The 16,208-nt window shown below is 39.2% G+C and overlaps 1 long non-coding RNA gene across 1 annotated transcript; it reads left to right on the top strand.

The window, feature by feature from the left end:
* The first annotated feature begins 703 nt into the window (after positions 1–703).
* Positions 704–12,264, top strand: LOC121108996. The gene is made up of 3 exons (XR_005843684.1): positions 704–1,278; positions 5,731–5,877; positions 6,143–12,264. It is a non-coding gene; the product is annotated as an uncharacterized LOC121108996 (long non-coding RNA).
* Positions 12,265–16,208: the final 3,944 nt, after the last annotated feature.

The following is a 16,208-nucleotide window of genomic DNA, read 5'->3' as shown; positions in this document are numbered from 1 at the left end:
AGCATGCAATTGCTGCTAGAGGTGTTTGGAAATTAACCTCTTCTTGTAGAAATGTTACAATGAATGCAAAGTGCTGGGGTAGAATGTTGCCAAAAATAAGAAGCTGAAAAATGATAACATTTCGGATTTCTCTAACATCATCAACAAAGAAAAGCTTTCTGGCCAGCAAACAACTAAATGCAACACTTCCTCATTCCTTTGACTTTTGGCAGCCCCCCAGACTTCTTTCTTTTCAGTTTACAGAAGTGTTATTCACTCCTGATGCATTTTAAATTTAAAATGAAAGATTTTATTTTTCCCCCCAAAAGGTCTGCTCTGTCAAAAGCTATTTTCTGTGGAACACCATTACAGCAGAACAGTTTCAACAAGCTCTTGTTGCTTCTGAGCACAGGCTTCCTGCGTAGTAACACATTGTGCTGTTGGCACGCTCCCCTCACTAACAGCCTATAGCATATTTGGTGTCATCTGTTCTGATTTCCTTTGCTGAGACACAGGCACTGTGCCTTATTCCTTTGTAACCTTGATTGTTGATGTTTTTATTGTTTTTAAAAAGAAAGCTCCACTTCATATTTAAGCATTACTTAACAAAATTTCATTTCTGACTCAACCCTACTCAGGGTTTAAAGTAATAATGTAATACAAGCTGTGTGGGTGTTGTTGAGCTTGTTGGCATCTGTTCTCAGGTGATGAACGTTTTCATGTTCAGTGAAGGTCACAGGATGAGGATGTTTAATACTTGGCTCCTTCTGCCCATGCTACATATGACTGTGAACATTTGTTTGTATAGTTTTGTATTTAAAAAAAAATTCTGTAGGAACAGAGAGACCTAAATGCAAGCCAAATTTGCTGGCCCAGAAGTGTCAGGGTAGAAGCAAGTACATTTGGTGGGTAATCGTTTATTACGGGGATGTTTCAGAATTACTCTAATTCCTTGTGGTCTTTTGGGTTGGTGATTTGCACTCTACTAGCCAGTGTGTTGGATGACAAGTCTAAAAGACTAAAGGTCACAAGGTATGGGATTAGTCTAATCCAAACCAGATGTTCACATGACACATGCATGGTGCTTACCCATCACCATCAGTTTCTGTTTCAGCCAGCCAAGAAAGATATTCTACGGTGTGAGTCAAGTAGCTTTTTGTGAAGTCAGAGGAGTCTTGTCCTGGGAAGACTGCCAAGACAGAGCAACCTGGTCAGAGATGGATGTCTATACTGTAGCTTTTTTGGACTCCAACAGGTGAATCACAGCTGCAGGGTCTTTGCCTGAACCTTACTCAGAAGGTAAGAAAACTCCTTGCCTTGTACTAGAGCTGCATATGCAGCTCTCCTTGCCAGTCAAGTCCATAGACATGGATTGTAGCTAGTCCAGGTTAGTGATAAAAGCAAGAGAGCTGAGAACACTTAAAAATCACTTCCTGGAACAATACTCAGTTTTTAACCAAAGTGATCTATAGTTTCACTTATAAGAGGTCCATAATATAACTTTCTGTGGAGAGTTTACCATATTGAGAGTTAAAGTTAGTAAGAAAGATTGATTGCAATTATTGGTCTACAGATTGACAGCAATAAGGTTACATATCAGGTTACAGGATGTCATTTTAGAAAACGAAAATCCTGGTCTCAAAGAACATACAATGGTATTTCCACTTGGGTTCCTGGGACACAGGTTTATTTATGCTGTATATAAAAATGAAGGTAAAACCGGAATAAATTCATTTGTACCATACTTCTAGCAGCGTTATTTCAGTTTTGGTTTCGTATTTATACCAACACTGAAATTCTGAGTGGCATCAGCGTTACATCAGAGATGAACTCTGCAAAATTTTTTGCCAAGGGTAATTTATCCTTAATGTTTCTGCGTAGGTGTAAAAGAGTAGGAGAAAACCTGAGAAGTCTGCTCTAGTTAGAAAAAATATGGCTTAACGTTCTGCAGATGCAGAGGAGAAAGCAGGAATGGCACTTTATCATACCCTTGCACCTGCCCTCCAGGGGCCTTCTAATCTCTTGCTACCGTCTCATAGAATGTGTCCGTCTAATAAATCTTCTTACAGCCTGTGTTTTGAAAACTTTTGCTGAAGTTTAACCCCTGCTGGGAGATATCAGTCTCAGACCACAGTGCTGAGCCTGTCCTCTCTCTGTCAGGCTTCCTGCTTATGTACTTTGCTTGGAAAACTTTCTTAAAAATGTACTGTTTGTGTGCAGTTCCCAGCATGGCTATTATTGATGGTTCTGATTTTCTATTGGAGTGTGAGAATGAACAGGATTTCTAAGGCATTCAGAGTACCCCTTGTTTCAACACATAATATGGAAAACCAGCTTGCCTCATTTTAAAGATGATAAGCTGTTTTGAAAGTTAATTACCTCTCAGAGATGGAAATCAGATCTTACCTCAAGGTGGAATTTGTCTGACCTTGCATCCAGACAACAGCTCTTGCAGTTTATTTGTTGGCCTGGCTGAGGAATTGCTGTCTACCAGATTTGCTCTTTGTTTGCCCCTTCCTCCAGTCCATTCTGTCTTTTAGAAGCTATGTTTTGAGCCTTTAGGGCTTATAACACAAAGTTTACTCTCAAACTCTTGTTTTTTTTTTCTTTCTTCCTGTGAATTCACTCCATATTGCTGAAATGGGGACAACAGAACTAGGCTTGACATTCCTATCTGGCATGTCCTCTAGCAGCAAAATCCTTTCTCTACTGTTTGATATTCTTCTTTTTTGATGTCAAGGACTGAGACAGTCCTTCATGCTTCTCAGTCTGACGCACACACCATCCCTTGATTCTGCATTCCCAACTTGCAGGTGAGATCTGCATCCCACACTTTGTCATATTTCAAGATTTTTTTTTTAAAATGCATTGGTGTCTCTTTCCATGCAAACAAAATCTTTTTGTTAGATCATCTTCCTCATTATTTCCTGTTCCACTGATCTCCGTAATCTGCAGACTTTTCTGACAACTACTGTAAATCTTGGTAGGACATACATTCAAACTTCACCTTAGAAGATAGAGTAGGGATCACAGTTGACATATGACATATGGGCCCTATGATGGCTTATTTTTAAAGATAGCCATAAAGATTTAAAAAGCCCTTGTAGCTTGTTTGAAGTTGATGGCAACAGTATAAATGAAAACAGTTTTCATTATGTTTGCATCAATATGCTTTAAAATATTTTAATATATTATAGTAAATGCTTATGACCGGGATCAAATTATTATGATTCATTGAGCCAATAGCCAAGATATACATGGTAAAATGTGCTTCCAGAACCAACAAGAGCTCTAAGCAGTGGTAATGACAACCACAAGGGATTAGTAATGAAATGTTGAAACAGGGAAATTTCAGAAGAAATTTTCTTCATATCCAACTGTCCATAAAACTTTCCCTACGATTACATTCATTCTGTTACAGATTTCTTTACTTAGTGTCCAGTTCTTCTGTGGTAGTCTCTCCTGCGAGCAGACGAGTTCTTTCTCCATTATTTCTCATTACATTAGGGGACGTGGGCACATCATAACATGATTAAGCATTTCTTGGAAGGAAGCAGAGTGTGATGTGTGAACAGAAAGGTTATGACAGTTCAATCTATTCCAACACCATTCAAGACAGAAAATGTCTGAATTACTTAATGAAAAACAAAAATGAGGTTAAATCTTGGTTGACTGCTGGGACCTTTACATTTTGAAAATCATTAAGAATGACGCACTCAAAATATAGTAATATTAAATGGGGATATTTTCTATGTCTTTTATTTTCTTCCCTCTTTCCCTCCTTCGTTCCCTCCTTCGTTCCTTCGTTCCCTCCTTTGTTCCCTCCTTCCCTCCTTCCTTCCTTCCTTCTGTCCTTCCTTCAATTTCAAGATATTATTCATTAGTTGAATCTGGCTATCTTGTGTTATGTTGAAATAACTGACTTTGCAAAATGCCTACTTCAGGGTCAGGAAGTACAACTGGCTACATGTAGAAATGAAACAAATATGGGGGCAAGGAAAAAATTGAAGTAAGTTAAAAATAAAAGTGTAGGCACATTGGAAAATGATGTCCTTAGAGGCCAAGAAGAAGGCTTGACTCTGATAGCTAGGCTGTGGCACATCTCATGCTGCTCTCAGGCTCCTATTTACTGTGGGAGAAGTGAGACTTGCCCACTCACGAAGTCGCATTCTCAATGGAGTAGACGAACCAGGCATTTCCAAGACAGGGAGTAGGAATCTCCTTGGCTACACTGTTAGGTAACTTCTGTGGGTAGCCATGCTCAGGGCTGAAAGAAGCAGTGTAAGATCTTGAACAAACAGAGGAAAACTTGGCTCACACACTGTTCTTTCAGAGACTGAAGTCTTTGTGCCTCTCCAGACTTTCCCTAGAGAGAAAGATCACGTTTCTAGGGAGAAAGCAGAGTTCTCTCTGGGAGGAGATCTGCATAATCTGCAGATTTTTGATCCTGGGATTTTTAGTTCAATTGTGCCCCTTTAAATCACTATATTAGTTGTAAACACAAGACATGGTAACACTGTTAAACTAGAGATAAAAATTTTAAAAGAAATAAATATATTTGGTGGAAACTATTGATTTTCCCAATATCAAAGGATACTTTACTTTCCTCTTATGATATATTTATATTCTGGAACTATAAACAGAAAGCCGAAGTACTCTGAAAATTACTTCTGTTATTTTCTATGTACTTTTTTAGTGCTTCATTTTGAAATATCCGAGATTTTGTACTTTTTCTGCCCCAAACCTTTGAAAAGTCAGAATTTTGCAAGGTGCCAAATGTCTGCATTTTTTGAATTTGTATTTCAATACAGAAAAGGTAAAAAATATTATTTTCCCCAAAAGGAAGAGTGAAAGTGAACAGACGCAGAGACAGATATCTTGACTCACAACTAGCACAGTGGAAGAAAAGTGAGCTATCAGCAGAAATGTGCTTCACTGTTGCCAGTAATCTGTGATTTCCATTCATGCCAATTTTTGAGCAGACTGGGGCCTATTTTCCTTTCGTTGTGTGTGAGTAACTCCCATTGTTGAAAATTGAAGTTATTTGTTGTATTAAAGAGGAAAATGTGGCTAGAATGTGATTGTATCTGCTTTTCTCCACTATTTTTCTGCACTGTGTGTTACTGTTTTGAATGTCATCTGTTTGTTTTTTTTTTTTTAAATAATATGCTTCTGCAGTGTTTCTCATTCTGAATAAGGCTAACTTGCAGTAACTGCAAGAAAAAAAGCATCCTTTTCTTCAGTGTGCTATCATTTCAAAACTCTCTGCAGGCAAACTTGCAGCTGGTTTGTTTTTTCCCCTCCATTTTGGTCTCTTTTACTTTGCTAAATCCATGCTGATGGTCCCAATGATCTCTGTTCTGCTTCTGAATTTATTCCTTGGTTATGCACTGAGCTGTTTTTTTTCTTCCAAAGAATTATACAGATTCAGAATGATCAGACCATCTACCTTTATTGACAAGGGTGAGTTTTGCCCTTAAATTAATGTTAATTCATTAGTTTATTAACTCATTAATTTATTAATTCATTAATAAATTAATGAGTGATGGACCTTGTTGAGCAGCTTCAACCTGAAGGAACTGATTTTTGCCAGGAACTCAGTGCTGTGCAGAAGAATCTTATTCCTTCTACCTTCTTCGCATAGTCATATTTATGTTCTGTTTGTACAGGAAGCAAAGCTCTTACTGTCAAGTAAAGTTTCAGTAGTAACCACAGAATCTAAAACACTTTTGTTCTTGTTTTGGGTTTTAGATTAGTATTTTCCAGATTTCATTGTGGCTAGAAGCCATGTTCCTCCATTCTGAAGGATCCCAGGATGGAATATGATTGTCTGGATTTACCTTATAACATTGGAGTCTTCATCTGAACTTTCCCTCAAGCTACTTTTGGTTGTCAACTGTAAGTAATGTGCACATTTAGGACTTAGTTCTAAAAGTTTACCTAAAATTGACCGGGTGAACTCATTTTTCCAAGAAAGATATTGCCATTGAAATGCTGGATATAGTCACATTTGCATATGAAAATGCCCAGTATCTGAGAAAACATGTTTCAAAAGAATATTCACAGTCTATTGGCAGAAAATTAGGTGATGATTCAAGATATAAGAAAACATCTTTAAAAAAAATTACAAAACAATAATTTTTGTTTTGTTTTGTTTTTGTAGACTTATGACTGTAGTTCAAAGCTCTATTAGCTCGGTCCCTGATTCTTTCTGGAGTATACCTGTGGACTGCATCCCTTGAATATCACCTGAATAGCTGGCAGTGACCTTAGTTATCCTGTGTACGAGCAGCCTGCTTCCTGAACATCAATTCATGAGAAAGTGATGAAGTGTTTGAACAATCAGCTATAAAATGTGGTGTATCTTCTCTCTGGTCAGTTTTGAACTCACTGTTGAATAACGGAGTGCACCAAGTCTCAGTGTTGAAATTCTCCTTTGCTAAATTCAGGCTGCTAATAAGCTTCAATGAAAAACACTGGAAAATCAAGATCTTTAATGTTCCTACACACCCAGGATAAAGGAGAAGCTGCTGATATAAGAATATGGGCTTGGACTGTTTGAAGACGTGTGATGAGTCAGAATCTGTACTTCTGCTGTTCTACAAGAACTGCTGCCGAATGCTAAGTCTTGCCAACTGTGAAATTGCTATTTCTGCTTCATAATGTTTTCTATCAAAACAGAATGTAGAGAAAAGGTAATAACTGGATTTTTAGAACAAATCAGACTGCTTGTCAGGACTTTTTCCTTTGGTCTCCAGCCAAAAGTCTCAATTTAAAAAACTTCAGACTTTATATCATCTCAACTGGCACAAATGTTTTTATTTTTCTCCAATTCACACGATAATTTGATTGAATTGGTTGTACTACTCTTTTGACAAAAAGGGGCATATTCCTTTAAAAATATGCTTGCACAGTTAAGTCTTTTATTTGGTAGAAGTAATGGCTACTTCCAACAGTCTTAAAAGTAAATTTAGGGTTTGATTTTTTAGACTATGGGATTTTCATAGTAAGGTTTTGGCAATGGTGGGCTGCAGGGCCTACCAGCTGTCCCATGTCAGATCAGAGACTGCTCCAACTGCTCCAAAGGGACTCACTGTTGCCAGAGCTGAGCCATGAGTGATGCTGGGTGTGCTCTGGGGGAGCAGATTTTAAAAAGCAAGAAAGAGACCATGGCTAACATGGAATGTACAGAGTATATTTCTGTCAGTTAGACCTGTCTAAAAGCCTTACTGAGCAAAGTACTTGGGCTCTGTTATCCAGTGTCTGACCAGTGAGTTTATCAAGCCTGTTTAACTGCCCAAGTACTTTGGCTGAGGTGGGGTATAGGGCATCAATTAGTTTTTGTAGTGTTTCATGCTTTCTGATACATGCATTTGCCCACTGCTTTGTGAAGACCATCAATCCAATGAAGAACAGAAGGTATAAGAGTCTGTTTCCTATTTTAAGAATTTTGTCCTCAGAATCTGAAATGCAACCAGTACTGCACAACAAAGGGACTGCTTTACCCCTCTCTGGTGCGGATTCCACTCCGTGACAATATATCATAGTGAAAGTAACCTATAACTCAGATTTCCAGAGATCTGCATAGTGCATCTAGTAGCTTTGAGCCTACTGATGAGCAACGTATCATTGCCAGAAGATTTCTGTGGAGAGGGATTCTCATTCCACTTTAAAAATGAAAAGGTAAATCATATACAGATACTTAAAGGAAAGAGCATTAAGCTAGCAAAAATGAATACTGAGCAACTAACATAGGACACAGTAAAGCTTTCTTCATAAGCCTAATTCATCCTGCTGTTCCTGTGCATTGTCTTTTCCTCAGGTTTTCTACTCATACAATATAAAACATGGATCTGAGTTAGTTATGTTAAAAAAGTTATTGTCTGTAGAGCTTGTCAAAGCCAAAAAATATATGGTAATTAAGGCAAAGGACTGTAAGAAGAGATGTGGCACTGCTGATGTGAAGGTGGTGGTATGCTGTCATGGAGATATGGACTCCTAGAGAATATGCCAAAGAGATCATCTACAGTGGCAGAAAAATTGCTTCAACCAAGATTTTTCATATTTGTCATCTGCTTGATCTCTCTACATTTCTTATTCCCAGATCCAAGGTGATTATGATCCACGAATTCCAAAAGCTTTGGCACAAACAGCACCATCTGAGCTTGCTAGAACATGTTCTTATAGGAACCTGTCAGAGCCTACATAATTGTAAAAATTATTAAATATTGAATCCCTGGAAACACAAAGACTTCCAGACTACAATCCCAATTTCCATTTTTAATCTCAGTGTGTTTAAGTATCTACCATTTTATCTTCTTGAAGAGATGAGATATATAAATTTCTTCATATTTGAAAAGACTTTACAATCAGTAGGAGCTTATGTGACATACATTCATAGACATTATATCTGTCATTCCTCATCGTAAGCTTAAGTACTGTGGAATGTAGGGGTGAGTATGAAAACAGAGGCTAGAATAATTAAGACAGAAGATAATGGCATAAGTAGTATTTCACCTTTTGGCCACCTGTTGCAACACAGCCAAAGCCAACAGTGACTGAAAGTCATTATCATTTGACAGCTGCTTCATGAGCTTTGTAAAATGACTACATAATTGTTTTCAGCCTCTTTCATAGTGGACAGGTGTCCATACCATGATTAGTGTTAATTGGCAATGTTGTTGGCCGTCACAAGAGGAAAACTAATGAAAGAATGATGTGGACTGGAATGATTTTTGCAGACCCAAGAGCAATATGCCTGTCTGTGTGCACTGCCTGGGGACAGAAAGTCAGCTCTGTGCCCCTCCAAACATACTGTTTACATGAATTCTCATTCTTCTATGAGAAAAAAGCAATGATGGATTTAGAATGGAATTGAGACTAACAGTGGAAGAAAGATACGGCTTAGAAAATTTGAAATGTGTCTTGATCAATATTTGTTTGATTTTAACCTGGCTAGAAAGCAAAGTTTGGTTTGAGAAAGAGGGACAAACATGGAGAAAGAGCTTTAAGAATGCAACACCTGAAGGAGAACTGAGGAGTCCCCTTTCACTAAAGAATAACAACTAGTTGGGATGTCATGTAGTCTCTGTTTCTTTAAGGTTGTTGTCAGCTTTGTAACATGACCTACTGTGTGTTTTTCTCATAACCAAAGTGCTTTTGACTGCCAAATGTGGCTTCGTATCTACATATCTATTGAGGTAATACAGAACTGTCAGTAGTTATGAGACCAGATTTTGCTTCATGCCTTCCAGGTTGAACACTTGGACACTTATAAAATGATTAGGGAAGAACATATGTGGCAGATGCAATAAATTCTCTACTCATTTGAATTAGAAAATCTCTAATACTCTCACTGTGACATAATATCTGAATTTTGATGAATGTGTGTAATTTATATATGGACTTAACAGGAGAGTGTCACAGTGACCAGTGCATAATAAGACATTCAGGAAGTTATATCTCTCTCACCAAAAATCTGGATTTTGATGTCATATTCTATTCTAGTCATTATTCCTTCTCCATACACCTTAATATTTTTACTGTAAGTTACAGATGCTAAAGTGAAACCACTACAAACCAACTTGCTCTGTAAACCTACAAGAAATCAGCTTTGCCATAAGCATTCATGATGTGGTCTTTTCCTGATGCAGTGTGTGGTAGGTTTAGGCTCATGGATGTTGCAGAACCAAATGTCATGGAAGTTTGTCCAGAGTTTTCATGCTTCTGCAAAACAAAACACAAAAAAATGCAAACTTCCAAGCTACTGGTGATCACAAAAGTGCAGCTAACACTGAATGAGGGTACTGTTACGTATAACTCTTGGCTCTTGTAACAGGACAAAGTGCTTATATCTTAGAAGAACATGGGAAAAGTAAAAAGAAAATAAGAGGGTTAATTCCTAGGAAGTGATGGTGGATGTCTGACAGAAATTTAATTACGTGTGAGACGAAATGATACTGTTGTGCTATCATGTAGGAAAAAGAGAGGGGGCATGAATTGATTCTTGTGTGTCATTGCCTTTTCCTGAACGACTTACCAGCATGGAGCCGACTGCATCCTGGATAATGAATATACTTTCTGTATGATCAATACAGTCTCATCACACAGCTGGCAGTATTGAACACCTTTTCTGTTTCAGTCTGCAGCATTTATGCTCTCTTGTTGCCTATTCCACCCTACGTGTTCTGATGACATAGCATTAATAAGTTTTGTTGGGGGTGCTATAAAAAGCTTGTCTCCACAGACATAGGTGCACAGAGGAACAATGGGGAATCTGAATGTTACCATTCTATGACCCCTCTCTGGGTGATCAGTCCTGTAGTCTGAGGGTGACACTCATCACAATGACTCAATGGAAAGAAGCACCTTTCAGACAGAGGGTCTTTACTACCTATTGGGGTATGAACCCTACTTTGGGAAACAAGAAAGAGTATTTTGAAACTGCACAAGATTTTCATGGGATGTCTGGGGAGGAACAGAGTTTGCAGAAAAGATTTAGGTGATCTGGGGAGGAATAAACTTAGGAAAATAGAGGGATAAGGAGCTGAATACATGGAAGTATTGCTGTTCAGTGCATTTATACAACCATGTTCAGTTCTTCCTCAACACACTCTGCCCTGTCTTCTCAACAAACACAATTTCTAATTGTTTTCCTGGGTGAGGGATTCTTTGTTCTGTGTACAATTGTTTTTTGTGCAGGACTAAGTGCCAGCACCTGGAGTGGGACCACAGGCCAAACATCAGGTGCCAGTACATGGAGCATATTCAGTTACACTTGTCAGCATCGAATATCAAAAACTATATGCAAAACCATCCTGGGAACAAGCTATTGAAGGAACTATAAGTCTGTGTCAGATACTAGAGAGACCAGAGGGCCTGAGTATTGACTGCTAGAAGGAATAGACAACTACAGGAGAGACTGTAGGGTTCAAGAACGTCCTGAGAGATGCGTATGTGTGCATGAATGCACAAGGCCTGTTGCTGTGGGCTTGATACTGTGTAGGCATGTGAATCTTTGTGTGTGTTCAGGAAGTGAAGGGATTTGTACCAGCAGCCAGAGTAGGGCTTGCACACCCACCTGCCAGCTGCTGGAGAGACCTGCAATACAACATCCAGATACTAGATAAATTGAGTGTCCATGGCCAGCTATTAGATGTACCCATATTGTATCCATATGTATATATTTGCCACTTATGGTCATTTATACTGATTAGTCAGAGGTACTCTTTGAGTCTGCATGAGTATTGAGTATTCCTGTCTATGCTGTTCTGTATTACTAACTAGATGTATGTGCTGTATATCTGGGTGTGTGTATGTGCCTACAGGAAACAGATGCTAAACTACTTTCTAGCTGGACTTGGGGACATGGAGCTGTGGCATCTTTGCCTCTATTAGGCTACTAGGTTCAGCAGTCCCTAACGCATTTATTATATACAATCATCATGAATGAAGAGAGAATCCTAGTAAAATCTATATGGGGGTATTTCTGAACTCTGGGAGACTTTAGATACATTATCTTGTCTCTTGAGAATGAGGAAAATATCACTTGGATGGTAAATATTCTTAAAGAAAGCAAGGAGAAATATGAAATGTTATATTCTAGCCAATTTTCCCTGTGGTATATGTATTCTTATTTCATTAGAGAAGCATAGTCTTTTTAAATATATATATTTTCTTGATAAATATAGCAATCACAGACTAGAAGAAGACAAGAGATATACTAAGGTTAGTTTTTCTGGAAAATGATTCCCTTTCCCTTGTTAATGTGCCTATTGGTATTACTCTGTTAGGATAATTATAGCATTTTATCATGTTGGCAGATCCTTTGTAATCATTTTTGTTCCCATTAAGCAATAACAGTTGCAAAAGAACCTTGGCTCAGGACACCTGTTGGCAGCTTCACAGCTGCTGCTGAAATGGAATTTCAGCAGTGTTTGTAACTCCAGATAGGATGTCACCTTGGGGAGAGCAGGCATTTTAAGGGCTGCCCGGCCAGTCTGAGAAACCTGGCTTTTACAGAACCACCTCATGCTCCCAGTACTCCTGTATCTCCTGTTGCAGGTACAGGCAGCAGGTGGAACTACAGGAACTCTTTAGACAGACATAGGATCATGGTTCTCTGATTCCATTTCTTTGATAAGAAGGAAAGAATTGGGACTAATTTTATTTAGACCTAAGAAAGTTATCTTCTGATTTTATTTATAGTCATTTTTAGTGTCAGATATTTTAGATCTTTTAAGTTCAATTACAGAATCACAGAACCACAGAATGGCCTGGGTTGGAAGGGACCTCAAGGATCATGAATTTCCAACCCCCCTGCCAGGCAGGGCTACCAACCTCGACATTTACCAGACCAGGTTGCCCAGGGCCACTTCCAACCTGGCCTTGATCACCTCCAGGGACAGCATCCACAACCTCTCTGGGCAGCCTGTTCCAGCACCTCACCACTCTCCTGGTAAAGAACTTCCCCCTAACATCCAACCTAAATCTTCCCTCTTTCAACTTCAAACCTTTCCCCCTTGTCCTGCTGTTATCTATCCTTTCAAAGAGTTTACTCCCTTCCTGATTATAGGCTCCCTTCAGGTACTGAAAGGCTGCAATGAGGTCACCCCACAGCCTTCTCTTCTCCAGGCTGAATAAGCCCAGCTCCCTCAGCCTGTCTTCATACAGGAGGTGCTCCAGCCTCCTGATCATCTTCGTGGCCCTCCTCTGGACCCTCTCCAACAGCTCTTTGTCTTTCTTGTACTGGGGACTCCATACCTGGACACAGTACTCCAGATGGGGCCTCACAAGAGCAGAGTAGAGAGGGACAATCACCTCCCTGTCCCTGCTGGCCACCCCTCTCATGATGGAGCCCAGGATACCATTTGCTTTCCGAGCCACAGGAGCACACTGCTGGCTCATGTTAAGTTTGTCATCCATCAGGACCCCCGTCCTTCTCTGCAGAGCTGCTCTCAAGGACTGCTCCTTCCAGTCTGTATAGATGCCTGGGGTTCCTCCGGCCCAAGTGCAAAACCCGGCACTTTGCCATGTTGAACCTCATTAGGTTCACCCAGGCTCACCTTTCAAGTCTGTCAAGGTCCCTCTGAATGCCATCCCTTCCTTCCTCTGTGTCAACCACACTACTCAGCTTGGTGTCATCAGCAAACTTGTTGAGGGTGCACTCGATTCGTTCGTTGATGTCATTGATAAAGACGTTAAAGAGCACCGGTCCCAAGACAGACCCCTGGGGGACTCCGCTCGTTACTGGCCTCTACCTGGACATAGAACCATTGATCACCACCCTCTGTCTGTGGCCTTTCAACCAATTTCTTATCCAATGAGCGGTCCACCCATCAAATCCACATCCCTCCAATTTGGAGATAAGGGTGTGGTGGGGGACCACGTCAAAGGCCTTGGGATTGCAATATATCTATTAATTAAACTATTTACACAATGTCTGTGGCAATAACACTCTTTGAAAAAAAAATCTTGTATGTATGTAGTTCACATGTGTTCATATGTTGCAGTCACTGTTACACTTTTTTTTTGATCCTAGAGGGATAAAACTTCAAACAGAAGCACTGCAGGTTCACACTCCTTGTTTTGCTGTGAATAGATTATGTTTTAGCAACAGCTCAAGCTGATCAACTTATCATGAATTAATTAATTTCACCTGGAACACTGGAGAGGCTTTGAACTTGAGGGAAAGCAGTAACCAAGAGGAAATCAAACTCAAATGCTGTATGTCTTCATACTCAAAACTATGTTGCTATAATTATACTGCAATAAACAATAGTTGCTAGAGTGAAATTGTAACAATAAACATATTTGTTCTTTTAAAGTACAACATTTCATGTAGCAGTCCTCAAGGGGTATGACTGGAAGCCCAGCACTACACTGATCTGCAGGGGGGCTCAGCTATATGAATATGTTAATTGGGCATATCATTTTTTTTTTCTTTGAAGGCTCATGTCTTCTGATAAGACAGAACTCCTGTGCCATGCCAAAGCACGAAGGATAAAACTGAGCATCTGCAAATATAAGAGGAGAAATGATAGTATTGAAAGGGATTTCTCAAAAAAAAAGATGAAGATAGTCATGGAAAACATCAGTCTACAGCTACAACATAGGGATCCCCCTTACCAACCTGCCTGTCCTTGGGTTGACATTTTATTCAATACAAGTTACCCAGATGTCTTCAACTCATATAATTAGACTTACACTTTATGTAAAACATCATTCTTATAGCACACTCTATACAATTCATATACATTTTAAACCCCAGATTTCAGCACTCTATGTTTAAACCCTGTTTAGATTGATGCATTAATTCCCAAGAGCTTTTGCTATTAAGTAATTCAAGAAAGTCAGCTGTCAGTATACATAATGCTGCAAAATGCTGTGCACCCTCATTCTTCCCCAGCATCAGTGGGAACCAGGGCTGCCCAGACAACTTTTAAGAGTAGGGTCTTATGAAGAGCTTTCAGAAGGCCCTACAGCTGGCAGAGGAACCCGGTTTCTCAGGGTGATGTCTATCCCACAGCAGTTAGGTGCTTTCCTTAAAAAGTAAAACCTTAAAATCCTTAAAGGGATATGGCAGCCGTCTCTGATAATTAAGATGGCTGGTTCACTCATTTGCATGGTTATTGAGGTTGAAAGCATTCAACAAAACAGACTGAATGATTGCACAAGTGAGAGCTCATGCCTGAGCCCAGTACTTGGGCCTGGTTCGGTTTATTGTCCCTGCATAACTTTCATATCTGCTACAAGGGGACCAATGCCCTTTACTTCTAAAACAGTTTTTGTCCCTTACAGTGGGACACATTGCCAGGGGTACTGCTGGTTTATGGTACCTGTCATGCTTTGGGGTTAACCCTGTGGTGGAACAACAGATGTAGTGTAGTCCCTTGCTGTAAGGATACCAGCTGTCTCTGTGACTATATTCACACAGTGTCCTGCCCAAACTCAGTAATGCCCTACAAAAATATTTTTAGTCAATTAATTTACAAAAGATGGCAGGAAAATAGCCAGGTTTTCCAATACACATTTCACAGAAAGATTAATTTTATTGTTCTGAAAATTGTGTAATAGACTTAATTTTCCGGTAAGGTAGCTAAAGTAAATGTAGCACATGACTTTAAAATGAAACACCTTGGTAATGCTCTTTTAAGTGGCACCACTGACTATGATCCCAGTTTGCAAGGCATGAAAACCATACTTTCATGAAGACACAATCATCTGAATTAGTGTCCATTGCAGATATTCAGATGAAGAACTAAACACTTTCCTTTGCTGTGCTAAAGGACAGAAAAAGTAAGAACTGAATAAATTTGAAGGTAACATGTTCCTAAAAGACAGTGCAAAGTTGCCTGTACAGAAGTAGACTTCTAGGTATTTAGTGATAAAATTGCCAAATGCTTTATTATTACATAGTTCAGTTGTAGGCTCTGATCAGATTTACACCACAGTGCACTTAACCCTTATCTTCTATGTAGCTCCAAACACTTTTTTTGTCTTCTGAATGTATTATCCAGGATTAAGTTTTTCACAAAACTCAGTGAGAGGGCACAGGATTGCTTTTTCATTTATTTTCCTTGCTGTTAAATGGTATGGAAGAGGGAAGAAGGATGCATAATGTAGTGGTTTTGTTTGTTGCTTAAAAGAAAGGAAAAGAACTCACTTGCCAGAAACACATAGTGAGCCTAATATATTCCATTTTCATATACAGCTATTAAATATAAATACATATTTATTTAAATCTAGGCTGTGTTTTTTATTTTATTTTATTTTATTTTATTTATTTATTTATTTATGTGTGTTGGAGTTCATAGAAATATCACAGAATGCCTTGGCTTAGAAGAGATCTTAAACATCACCTGGTTCCATCCTTCCTGCCATGGACAGGGATACTTGCTATTAGATCAGGCTGCCCTGATTTAAATTGAATTTAAATCGCCTGTCTTTCAGTTTAAAGCCATTCTGCCTTGTCCTATCACTATCAGACTGTGTAAGAAGTCAGTCTCTCTTCTTTTTATAAGTTTCCTTTAAATACTGAAAGATGACAATGAGATCTCCCCAGAATCTTCTCTTCTCCAGGCTGAACGTGCCCAGCTCCCTCAATCTTCGTTCATAAGAGAGGTGCTCCTCTGATAATCTTTGTGATCCTCCTCTGGACCCACTCCAAAAACTCCATGTCTTGTGCTAGGGGCCCCGGGCCTGGATTCAGAACTCCAGGTGGGGCCTCA

This window comes from Gallus gallus, chromosome 1 (genome assembly GCF_016699485.2).
Source record: "Gallus gallus isolate bGalGal1 chromosome 1, bGalGal1.mat.broiler.GRCg7b, whole genome shotgun sequence".
Taxonomy (NCBI): Eukaryota; Metazoa; Chordata; class Aves; order Galliformes; family Phasianidae; genus Gallus; species Gallus gallus.
This window is presented reverse-complemented; position numbering and strand designations above follow the sequence as displayed.